The following is a 12636-nucleotide window of genomic DNA, read 5'->3' as shown; positions in this document are numbered from 1 at the left end:
AGGCGTTTTTTATTTGATTAAAAAAACCACCACGTATAGTAAGGCGTTTTTTTTCCCCCTAAAAAAAGGACCATGTATAGTAAGGCGTTTTTTTCCCCCCTAAAAAAACGACCATGTATAGTAAGGCGTTTTTTATTTGATTAAAAAAACGACCATGTATAGTAAGGCATTTTTTATTTTGTTAAAAAAAAACGACCATGTATAGTAAGGCGTTTTTTTTCCCCCTAAAAAAACGACCATGTATAGTAAGGCGTTTTTTATTTGATTAAAAAAAAAACACCATGTATAGTAAGGTGTTTTTTTCCCCCCCCAAAAAAACAACCATGTATAGTAAGGCGTTTTTTATTTTGTTAAAAAAAACGACCATGTATAGTAAGGCGTTTTTTTTCCCCCCTAAAAAAACGACCATGTATAGTAAGGCGTTTTTTATTTGATTAAAAAAAACACCATGTATAGTAAGGCGTTTTTTATTTGATTAAAAAAACGACCATGTATGGTAAGGCGTTTTTTATTTTGTTAAAAAAACGACCATGTATAGTCAGGCGGGGTTTTTTTTGTTAAAAAAACGACCATGCATAGTAAGGCGTTTTTTATTTTGTTAAAAAAACGACCATGTATAGTAAGGTGTTTTTTTTTTGTTAAAAAAACGACCATGTATAGTAAGGCGTTTTTTATTTTGTTAAAAAAACGACCATGTATACTAAGGCGTTTTTTATTTTGTTAAAAAAACGACCATGTATAGTAAGGCGTTTTTTTTCCCCCTAAAAAAACGACCATGTATAGTAAGGCGTTTTTTCCCCCCTAAAAAAAGGACCATGTATAGTAAAGTGTTTTTTTCCCCCAAAAAAACACAACCATGCATAGTAAGGCGTTTTTTATTTGATTAAAAAAACGACCATGTATAGTAAGGCGTTTTTTATTTTGTTAAAAAAAAATGACCATGTATAGTAAGGCGTTTTTTTCCCCCCTAAAAAAACGACCATGTATAGTAAGGCGTTTTTTTCCCCCCTAAAAAAACGACCATGTATAGTAAGGCGTTTTTTATTTGATTAAAAAAACCACCATGTATAGTAAGGCGTTTTTTATTTTGTTAAAAAAAACGACCATGTATAGTAAGGCGGGTTTTTTTTTGGTTAAAAAAACGACCATGTATAGTAAGGCGTTTTTTATTTTGTTAAAAAAACGACCATGTATAGTAAGGCGTTTTTTATTTTATTAAAAAAACGACCATGTATAGTAAGGCGGTTTTTTTCCCCCTAAAAAAAGGACCATGTATAGTAAAGTGTTTTTTTCCCCCAAAAAAACACAACCATGCATAGTAAGGCGTTTTTTATTTGATTAAAAAAACGACCATGTATAGTAAGGCGTTTTTTCCCCCCCTAAAAAAACGACCATGTATAGTAAGGCGTTTTTTTCCCCCCTAAAAAAACGACCATGTATAGTAAGGCGTTTTTTATTTGATTAAAAAAACCACCATGTATAGTAAGGCGTTTTTTATTTGATTAAAAAAACGACCATGTATGGTAAGGCGTTTTTTATTTGATTAAAAAAACGACCATGTATAGTAAGGCGTTTTTTCCCCCCCTAAAAAAACGTACATGTATAGTAAGGCGTTTTTTTTCCCCCTAAAAAAACGACCATGTATAGTAAGGCGTTTTTTATTTGATTAAAAAAACCACCACGTATAGTAAGGCGTTTTTTATTTTGTTAAAAAAACGACCATGTATAGTAAGGCGTTTTTTATTTTGTTAAAAAAACGACCATGTATAGTAAGGCGTTTTTTATTTGATTAAAAAAAACACCACGTATAGTAAGGCGTTTTTTTTCCCCCTAAAAAAAGGACCATGTATAGTAAGGCATTTTTTATTTTGTTAAAAAAACGACCATGTATAGTAAGGCGTTTTTTTCCCCCTAAAAAAACGACCATGTATAGTAAGGCGTTTTTTATTTGATTAAAAAAAAAACACCATGTATAGTAAGGCGTTTTTAATTGATTAAAAATAACGACCATGTATGGTAAGGCGTTTTTTATTATTTAAAAAAAACGACCATGTATAGTAAGGCGTTTTTTTCCCCCTAAAAAAACGACCATGTATAGTAAGGCGTTTTTTATTTGATTAAAAAAAACACCACGTATAGTAAGGCGTTTTTTTCCCCCTAAAAAAACGACCATGTATAGTAAGGCGTTTTTTTTTTCCCCCCCTAAAAAAACGACCATGTATAGTAAGACGTTTATTATTTGATTAAAAAAACGACCATGTATAGTAAGGCTTTTTTTTTTATTTTGTTAAAAAAAAAAAACGACCATGTATAGTAAGGCGTTTTTTTTCCCCCTAAAAAAATGACCATGTCTAGTAAGGCGTTTTTTATTTGATTAAAAAAAACGACCATGTATAGTAAGGCGTTTTTTATTTAGTTTAAAAAACGACCATGTATAGTCAGGCGGTTTTTTTTTGGTTCAAAAAACGACCATGTATAGTAAGGCGTTTTTTATTTTGTTAAAAAAACGACCATGTATAGTAAGGCGTTTTTTTTCCCCCTAAAAAAAGGACCATGTATAGTAAGGCGTTTTTTATTTTGTTAAAAAAGACGACCATGTATAGTAAGGCGTTTTTTATTTTGTTAAAAAAACGACCATGTATAGTAAGGCGTTTTCTTTCCCCCTAAAAAAACGACCATGTATAGTAAGGCGTTTTTTCCCCCCTAAAAAAACGACCATGTATAGTAAGGCGTTTTTTATTTGATTAAAAAAAAACACCACGTATAGTAAGGCGTTTTTTATTTGATTAAAAAAACGACCATGTATAGTAAGGCGTTTTTTATTTTGTTCAAAAAACGACCATGTATAGTAAGGCGTTTTTTATTTTGTTAAAAAAACGAACATATATAGTAAGGCGTTATTTTTTTTGTTAAAAAAAAAAACCATGCATAGATAGGCGTTTTTTATTTTGTTAAAAAAACGACCATATATAGTAAGGCGTTTTTGTTTTGTTTTTGTTAAAAAAACAACCATGTATAGTAAGGCGGGTTTTTTCCCCCTAAAAAAATTACCATGTATAGTAAGGCGTTTTTTATTTGATAAAAAAAAAAAGACCATGTATAGTAAGGCGTTTTTTATTTTGTTAAAAAAACAACCATGTATAGTCAGGCGTTTTTTTTTGGTTCAAAAAACGACCATGTATAGTAAGGCGTTTTTTATTTTGTTAAAAAAAACGACCATGTATAGTAAGGCGGGGTTTTTTTGGTTCAAAAAACGACCATGTATAGTAAGGCGTTTTTTATTTTGTTAAAAAAACGACCATGTATAGTAAGGCGTTTTTTATTTTGTTAAAAAAACGACCATGTATAGTAAGGCGGGGGTTTTTTTGGTTCAAAAAACGACCATGTATAGTAAGGCGTTTTTTATTTTGTTAAAAAAACGACCATGTATAGTAAGGCGTTTTTTATTTTGTTAAAAAAACGACCATGTATAGTAAGGCGGTTTTTTTCCCCCTAAAAAAAGGACCATGTATAGTAAGGTGTTTTTTTCCCCCCCAAAAAACAACCATGCATAGTAAGGCTTTTTTATTTGATTAAAAAAACGACCATGTATAGTAAGGCGTTTTTTATTTTGTTAAAAAAACGATCATGGATAGTAAGGCTTTTTTTTTCCCCCTAAAAAAACGACCATGTATAGTAAGGCCTTTTTTATTTGATTAAAAAAACCACCATGGATAGTAAGGCGTTTTTTATTTTATTAAAAAAGACGACCATGTATGGTAAGGCGTTTTTTATTTTGTTAAAAAAACGACCATGTATAGTAAGGCGGGGGGGGGGGGGGGGTTGTTAAAAAAACGACCATGCATAGTAAGGCGTTTTTTATTTTGTTAAAAAAACGACCATGTATAGTAAGGCGTTTTTTTTTTTTGTTAAAAAAACGACCATGTATAGTAAGGCGTTTTTTATTTTTTTTGTTAAAAAAAACACCATGTATAGTAAGGCGTTTTTTTTCCCCCTAAAAAAACGATCATGTATATAGTAAGGCGTTTTTTTCCCCCTAAAAAAACAACCATGTATAGTAAGGCGTTTTTTATTTGATTAAAAAAACGACCATGTATAGTAAGGGGTTTTTTATTTTGTTAAAAAAACCACCATGTATAGTAAGGCGTTTTTTTCCCCCCTAAAAAAACGACCATGTATAGTAAGGCGTTTTTTATTTTGTTAAAAAAACGACCATGTATAGTAAGGCGGGGTTTTTTTTGGTTCAAAAAACGACCATGTATAGTAAGGCGTTTTTTATTTTGTTAAAAAAACGACCATGTATAGTAAGGCGTTTTTTATTTGATTAAAAAAACGACCATGTATAGTAAGGCGTTTTTTATTTTGTTAAAAAAACCACCATGTATAGTAAGGCGTTTTTTTTCCCCCTAAAAAAACGACCATGTACAGTAAGGCGTTTTTTATTTTGTTAAAAAAACGACCATGTATCGTAAGGCGTTTTTTATTTTGTTAAAAAAACGACCATGTATAGTAAGGCGTTTTTTATTTTGTTAAAAAAACGACCATGTATAGTAAGGCGTTTTTTATTTGATTAAAAAAACGACCATGTATAGTAAGGCGTTTTTTATTTTGTTAAAAAAACCACCATGTATAGTAAGGCGGGTTTATTTTTGGTTCAAAAAACGACCATGTATAGTAAGGCGTTTTTTATTTTGTTAAAAAAACGACCATGTATAGTAAGGCGTTTTTTATTTTGTTAAAAAAACGACCATGTATAGTAAGGCGGGTTTTTTTTCCCTTAAAAAACGACCATGTATAGTAAGGTGTTTTTTTTTTGTTAAAAAAACGACCATGTATAGTAAGGCGTTTTTTATTTTGTTAAAAAAACGACCATGTATACTAAGGCGTTTTTTATTTTGTTAAAAAAACGACCATGTATAGTAAGGCGTTTTTTTTCCCCCTAAAAAAACGACCATGTATAGTAAGGCGTTTTTTCCCCCCTAAAAAAAGGACCATGTATAGTAAAGTGTTTTTTTCCCCCCAAAAAACACAACCATGCATAGTAAGGCGTTTTTTATTTGATTAAAAAAACGACCATGTATAGTAAGGCGTTTTTTATTTTGTTAAAAAAAAATACCATGTATAGTAAGGCGTTTTTTTCCCCCCTAAAAAAACGACCATGTATAGTAAGGCGTTTTTTTCCCCCCTAAAAAAACGACCATGTATAGTAAGGCGTTTTTTATTTTGTTAAAAAAACGACCATGTATAGTAAGGCGTTTTTTATTTTGTTAAAAAAACGACCATGTATAGTAAGGCGGGGTTTTTTTCCCTTAAAAAAGGACCATGTATAGTAAGGTGTTTTTTTTCCCCCCCAAAAAACAACCATGCATAGTAAGGCGTTTTTTATTTGATTAAAAAAACGACCATGTATAGTAAGGTGTTTTTTATTTTGTTAAAAAAACCATCATGTATAGTAAGGCTTTTTTTTCCCCCCTAAAAAAACGACCATGTATAGTAAGGCGTTTTTTCCCCCCTAAAAAAACGACCATGTATAGTAAGGCGTTTTTTATTTGATTAAAAAAACGACCATGTATGGTAAGGCGTTTTTTATTTTGTTAAAAAAACGACCATGTATAGTAAGGCGGGGGGGGTTTGTTAAAAAAACGACCATGTATAGTAAGGCGTTTTTTTTTTTGTTAAAAAAAACGACCATGTATAGTAAGGCGTTTTTTGTTTTTTTTTGTTAAAAAAACCCACCATGTATAGTAAGGCGTTTTTTTTCCCCCTAAAAAAACGACCATGTATATAGTAAGGCGTTTTTTTCCCCCTAAAAAAACGACCATGTATAGTAAGGCGTTTTTTATTTGATTAAAAAAACGACCATGTATAGTAAGGCGTTTTTTATTTTGTTAAAAAAACCACCATGTATAGTAAGGCGTTTTTCCCCCCCTAAAAAAACGACCATGTATAGTAAGGCGTTTTTTATTTTGTTAAAAAAACGACCATGCATAGTAAGGCGTTTTTTATTTTGTTAAAAAAACGACCATGTATAGTAAGGCGTTTTTTTTTTTGTTAAAAAAACGACCATGTATAGTAAGGCGTTTTTTATTTGATTAAAAAAACGACCATGTATAGTAAGGCGTTTTTTTCCCCCCTAAAAAAACGACCATGTATAGTAAGGCGTTTTTTATTTTGTTAAAAAAACGACCATGTATAGTAAGGCGGGGTTTTTTTTGGTTCAAAAAACGACCATGTATAGTAAGGCGTTTTTTATTTTGTTAAAAAAACGACCATGTATAGTAAGGCGTTTTTTATTTTGCTAAAAAAAACGACCATGTATAGTAAGGCGATTTTTATTTTGTTAAAAAAACGACCATGTATAGTAAGGCGTTTTTTATTTTGTTAAAAAAACCACCATGTATAGTAAGGCGTTTTTTTTCCCCCTAAAAAAACGACCATGTATAGTAAGGCGTTTTTTATTTTGTTAAAAAAACGACCATGTATCGTAAGGCGTTTTTTATTTTGTTAAAAAAACGACCATGTATAGTAAGGCGTTTTTTATTTTGTTAAAAAGACGACCATGTATAGTAAGGCGTTTTTTATTTGATTAAAAAAACGACCATGTATAGTAAGGCGTTTTTTATTTTGTTAAAAAAACCACCATGTATAGTAAGGCGTTTTTTTCCCCCCTAAAAAAACGACCATGTATAGTAAGGCGTTTTTTATTTTGTTAAAAAAACGACCATGTATAGTAAGGCGGGGTTTTTTTTTGTTCAAAAAACGACCATGTATAGTAAGGCGTTTTTTATTTTGTTAAAAAAACGACCATGTATAGTAAGGCGTTTTTTATTTTGTTAAAAAAACCACCACGTATAGTAAGGCGTTTTTTTTCCCCCTAAAAAAAGGACCATGTATAGTAAGGCGTTTTTTTCCCCCCTAAAAAAACGACCATGTATAGTAAGGCGTTTTTTATTTGATTAAAAAAACGACCATGTATAGTAAGGCGTTTTTTATTTTGTTAAAAAAACGACCATGTATAGTAAGGCGTTTTTTATTTTGTTAAAAAAACGACCATGTATAGTAAGGCGGGGTTTTTTTCCCTTAAAAAAGGACCATGTATAGTAAGGTGTTTTTTTTCCCCCCCAAAAAACAACCATGCATAGTAAGGCGTTTTTTATTTGATTAAAAAAACGACCATGTATAGTAAGGTGTTTTTTATTTTGTTAAAAAAACCATCATGTATAGTAAGGCTTTTTTTTCCCCCCTAAAAAAACGACCATGTATAGTAAGGCGTTTTTTCCCCCCTAAAAAAACGACCATGTATAGTAAGGCGTTTTTTATTTGATTAAAAAAACGACCATGTATGGTAAGGCGTTTTTTATTTTGTTAAAAAAACGACCATGTATAGTAAGGCGGGGGGGGTTTGTTAAAAAAACGACCATGTATAGTAAGGCGTTTTTTTTTTTGTTAAAAAAAACGACCATGTATAGTAAGGCGTTTTTTGTTTTTTTTTGTTAAAAAAACCCACCATGTATAGTAAGGCGTTTTTTTTCCCCCTAAAAAAACGACCATGTATATAGTAAGGCGTTTTTTTCCCCCTAAAAAAACGACCATGTATAGTAAGGCGTTTTTTATTTGATTAAAAAAACGACCATGTATAGTAAGGCGTTTTTTATTTTGTTAAAAAAACCACCATGTATAGTAAGGCGTTTTTCCCCCCCTAAAAAAACGACCATGTATAGTAAGGCGTTTTTTATTTTGTTAAAAAAACGACCATGCATAGTAAGGCGTTTTTTATTTTGTTAAAAAAACGACCATGTATAGTAAGGCGTTTTTTTTTTTGTTAAAAAAACGACCATGTATAGTAAGGCGTTTTTTATTTGATTAAAAAAACGACCATGTATAGTAAGGCGTTTTTTTCCCCCCTAAAAAAACGACCATGTATAGTAAGGCGTTTTTTATTTTGTTAAAAAAACGACCATGTATAGTAAGGCGGGGTTTTTTTTGGTTCAAAAAACGACCATGTATAGTAAGGCGTTTTTTATTTTGTTAAAAAAACGACCATGTATAGTAAGGCGTTTTTTATTTTGCTAAAAAAAACGACCATGTATAGTAAGGCGATTTTTATTTTGTTAAAAAAACGACCATGTATAGTAAGGCGTTTTTTATTTTGTTAAAAAAACCACCATGTATAGTAAGGCGTTTTTTTTCCCCCTAAAAAAACGACCATGTATAGTAAGGCGTTTTTTATTTTGTTAAAAAAACGACCATGTATCGTAAGGCGTTTTTTATTTTGTTAAAAAAACGACCATGTATAGTAAGGCGTTTTTTATTTTGTTAAAAAGACGACCATGTATAGTAAGGCGTTTTTTATTTGATTAAAAAAACGACCATGTATAGTAAGGCGTTTTTTATTTTGTTAAAAAAACCACCATGTATAGTAAGGCGTTTTTTTCCCCCCTAAAAAAACGACCATGTATAGTAAGGCGTTTTTTATTTTGTTAAAAAAACGACCATGTATAGTAAGGCGGGGTTTTTTTTTGTTCAAAAAACGACCATGTATAGTAAGGCGTTTTTTATTTTGTTAAAAAAACGACCATGTATAGTAAGGCGTTTTTTATTTTGTTAAAAAAACGACCATGTATAGTAAGGCGGGGTTTTTTTCCCTTAAAAAAGGACCATGTATAGTAAGGTGTTTTTTCCCCCCCCCAAAAAACAACCATGCATAGTAAGGCGTTTTTTATTTGATTAAAAAAACGACCATGTATAGTAAGGCGTTTTTTATTTTGTTAAAAAAACGATCATGTATAGTAAGGCTTTTTTTTTCCCCCTAAAAAAACGACCATGTATAGTAAGGCGTTTTTTCCCCCCTAAAAAAACGACCATGTATAGTAAGGCATTTTTTATTTTGTTAAAAAAACGACCATGTATAGTAAGGCGTTTTTTATTTTGTTAAAAAAACGACCATGTATAGTAAGGCGTTTTTTATTTGATTAAAAAAACCACCACGTATAGTAAGGCGTTTTTTTTCCCCCTAAAAAAAGGACCATGTATAGTAAGGCGTTTTTTTCCCCCCTAAAAAAACGACCATGTATAGTAAGGCGTTTTTTTCCCCCCTAAAAAAACGACCATGTATAGTAAGGCGTTTTTTATTTGATTAAAAAAAACACCACGTATAGTAAGGCGTTTTTTATTTTGTTAAAAAAACGACCATGTATAGTAAGGCGTTTTTTATTTGATTAAAAAAACCACCACGTATAGTAAGGCGTTTTTTTTCCCCCTAAAAAAAGGACCATGTATAGTAAGGCGTTTTTTTCCCCCCTAAAAAAACGACCATGTATAGTAAGGCGTTTTTTATTTGATTAAAAAAACGACCATGTATAGTAAGGCATTTTTTATTTTGTTAAAAAAAAACGACCATGTATAGTAAGGCGTTTTTTTTCCCCCTAAAAAAACGACCATGTATAGTAAGGCGTTTTTTATTTGATTAAAAAAAAAACACCATGTATAGTAAGGTGTTTTTTTCCCCCCCCAAAAAAACAACCATGTATAGTAAGGCGTTTTTTATTTTGTTAAAAAAAACGACCATGTATAGTAAGGCGTTTTTTTTCCCCCCTAAAAAAACGACCATGTATAGTAAGGCGTTTTTTATTTGATTAAAAAAAACACCATGTATAGTAAGGCGTTTTTTATTTGATTAAAAAAACGACCATGTATGGTAAGGCGTTTTTTATTTTGTTAAAAAAACGACCATGTATAGTCAGGCGGGGTTTTTTTTGTTAAAAAAACGACCATGCATAGTAAGGCGTTTTTTATTTTGTTAAAAAAACGACCATGTATAGTAAGGTGTTTTTTTTTTGTTAAAAAAACGACCATGTATAGTAAGGCGTTTTTTATTTTGTTAAAAAAACGACCATGTATACTAAGGCGTTTTTTATTTTGTTAAAAAAACGACCATGTATAGTAAGGCGTTTTTTTTCCCCCTAAAAAAACGACCATGTATAGTAAGGCGTTTTTTCCCCCCTAAAAAAAGGACCATGTATAGTAAAGTGTTTTTTTCCCCCAAAAAAACACAACCATGCATAGTAAGGCGTTTTTTATTTGATTAAAAAAACGACCATGTATAGTAAGGCGTTTTTTATTTTGTTAAAAAAAAATGACCATGTATAGTAAGGCGTTTTTTTCCCCCCTAAAAAAACGACCATGTATAGTAAGGCGTTTTTTTCCCCCCTAAAAAAACGACCATGTATAGTAAGGCGTTTTTTATTTGATTAAAAAAACCACCATGTATAGTAAGGCGTTTTTTATTTTGTTAAAAAAAACGACCATGTATAGTAAGGCGGGTTTTTTTTTGGTTAAAAAAACGACCATGTATAGTAAGGCGTTTTTTATTTTGTTAAAAAAACGACCATGTATAGTAAGGCGTTTTTTATTTTATTAAAAAAACGACCATGTATAGTAAGGCGGTTTTTTTCCCCCTAAAAAAAGGACCATGTATAGTAAAGTGTTTTTTTCCCCCAAAAAAACACAACCATGCATAGTAAGGCGTTTTTTATTTGATTAAAAAAACGACCATGTATAGTAAGGCGTTTTTTCCCCCCCTAAAAAAACGACCATGTATAGTAAGGCGTTTTTTTCCCCCCTAAAAAAACGACCATGTATAGTAAGGCGTTTTTTATTTGATTAAAAAAACCACCATGTATAGTAAGGCGTTTTTTATTTGATTAAAAAAACGACCATGTATGGTAAGGCGTTTTTTATTTGATTAAAAAAACGACCATGTATAGTAAGGCGTTTTTTCCCCCCCTAAAAAAACGTACATGTATAGTAAGGCGTTTTTTTTCCCCCTAAAAAAACGACCATGTATAGTAAGGCGTTTTTTATTTGATTAAAAAAACCACCACGTATAGTAAGGCGTTTTTTATTTTGTTAAAAAAACGACCATGTATAGTAAGGCGTTTTTTATTTTGTTAAAAAAACGACCATGTATAGTAAGGCGTTTTTTATTTGATTAAAAAAAACACCACGTATAGTAAGGCGTTTTTTTTCCCCCTAAAAAAAGGACCATGTATAGTAAGGCATTTTTTATTTTGTTAAAAAAACGACCATGTATAGTAAGGCGTTTTTTTCCCCCTAAAAAAACGACCATGTATAGTAAGGCGTTTTTTATTTGATTAAAAAAAAAACACCATGTATAGTAAGGCGTTTTTAATTGATTAAAAATAACGACCATGTATGGTAAGGCGTTTTTTATTATTTAAAAAAAACGACCATGTATAGTAAGGCGTTTTTTTCCCCCTAAAAAAACGACCATGTATAGTAAGGCGTTTTTTATTTGATTAAAAAAAACACCACGTATAGTAAGGCGTTTTTTTCCCCCTAAAAAAACGACCATGTATAGTAAGGCGTTTTTTTTTTCCCCCCCTAAAAAAACGACCATGTATAGTAAGACGTTTATTATTTGATTAAAAAAACGACCATGTATAGTAAGGCTTTTTTTTTTATTTTGTTAAAAAAAAAAAACGACCATGTATAGTAAGGCGTTTTTTTTCCCCCTAAAAAAATGACCATGTCTAGTAAGGCGTTTTTTATTTGATTAAAAAAAACGACCATGTATAGTAAGGCGTTTTTTATTTAGTTTAAAAAACGACCATGTATAGTCAGGCGGTTTTTTTTTGGTTCAAAAAACGACCATGTATAGTAAGGCGTTTTTTATTTTGTTAAAAAAACGACCATGTATAGTAAGGCGTTTTTTTTCCCCCTAAAAAAAGGACCATGTATAGTAAGGCGTTTTTTATTTTGTTAAAAAAGACGACCATGTATAGTAAGGCGTTTTTTTTTTGTTAAAAAAAACGACCATGTATAGTAAGGCGTTTTTTATTTTGTTAAAAAAACGACCATGTATAGTAAGGCGTTTTCTTTCCCCCTAAAAAAACGACCATGTATAGTAAGGCGTTTTTTCCCCCCTAAAAAAACGACCATGTATAGTAAGGCGTTTTTTATTTGATTAAAAAAAAACACCACGTATAGTAAGGCGTTTTTTATTTGATTAAAAAAACGACCATGTATAGTAAGGCGTTTTTTATTTTGTTCAAAAAACGACCATGTATAGTAAGGCGTTTTTTATTTTGTTAAAAAAACGAACATATATAGTAAGGCGTTATTTTTTTTGTTAAAAAAAAAAACCATGCATAGATAGGCGTTTTTTATTTTGTTAAAAAAACGACCATATATAGTAAGGCGTTTTTGTTTTGTTTTTGTTAAAAAAACAACCATGTATAGTAAGGCGGGTTTTTTCCCCCTAAAAAAATTACCATGTATAGTAAGGCGTTTTTTATTTGATAAAAAAAAAAAGACCATGTATAGTAAGGCGTTTTTTATTTTGTTAAAAAAACAACCATGTATAGTCAGGCGTTTTTTTTTGGTTCAAAAAACGACCATGTATAGTAAGGCGTTTTTTATTTTGTTAAAAAAAACGACCATGTATAGTAAGGCGGGGTTTTTTTGGTTCAAAAAACGACCATGTATAGTAAGGCGTTTTTTATTTTGTTAAAAAAACGACCATGTATAGTAAGGCGTTTTTTATTTTGTTAAAAAAACGACCATGTATAGTAAGGCGGGGGTTTTTTTGGTTCAAAAAACGACCATGTATAGTAA

This window comes from Festucalex cinctus, chromosome 18 (assembly GCF_051991245.1).
Source record: "Festucalex cinctus isolate MCC-2025b chromosome 18, RoL_Fcin_1.0, whole genome shotgun sequence".
Classification (NCBI taxonomy): Eukaryota; Metazoa; Chordata; class Actinopteri; order Syngnathiformes; family Syngnathidae; genus Festucalex; species Festucalex cinctus.
Note: the sequence above shows the minus strand (reverse complement) of the source record.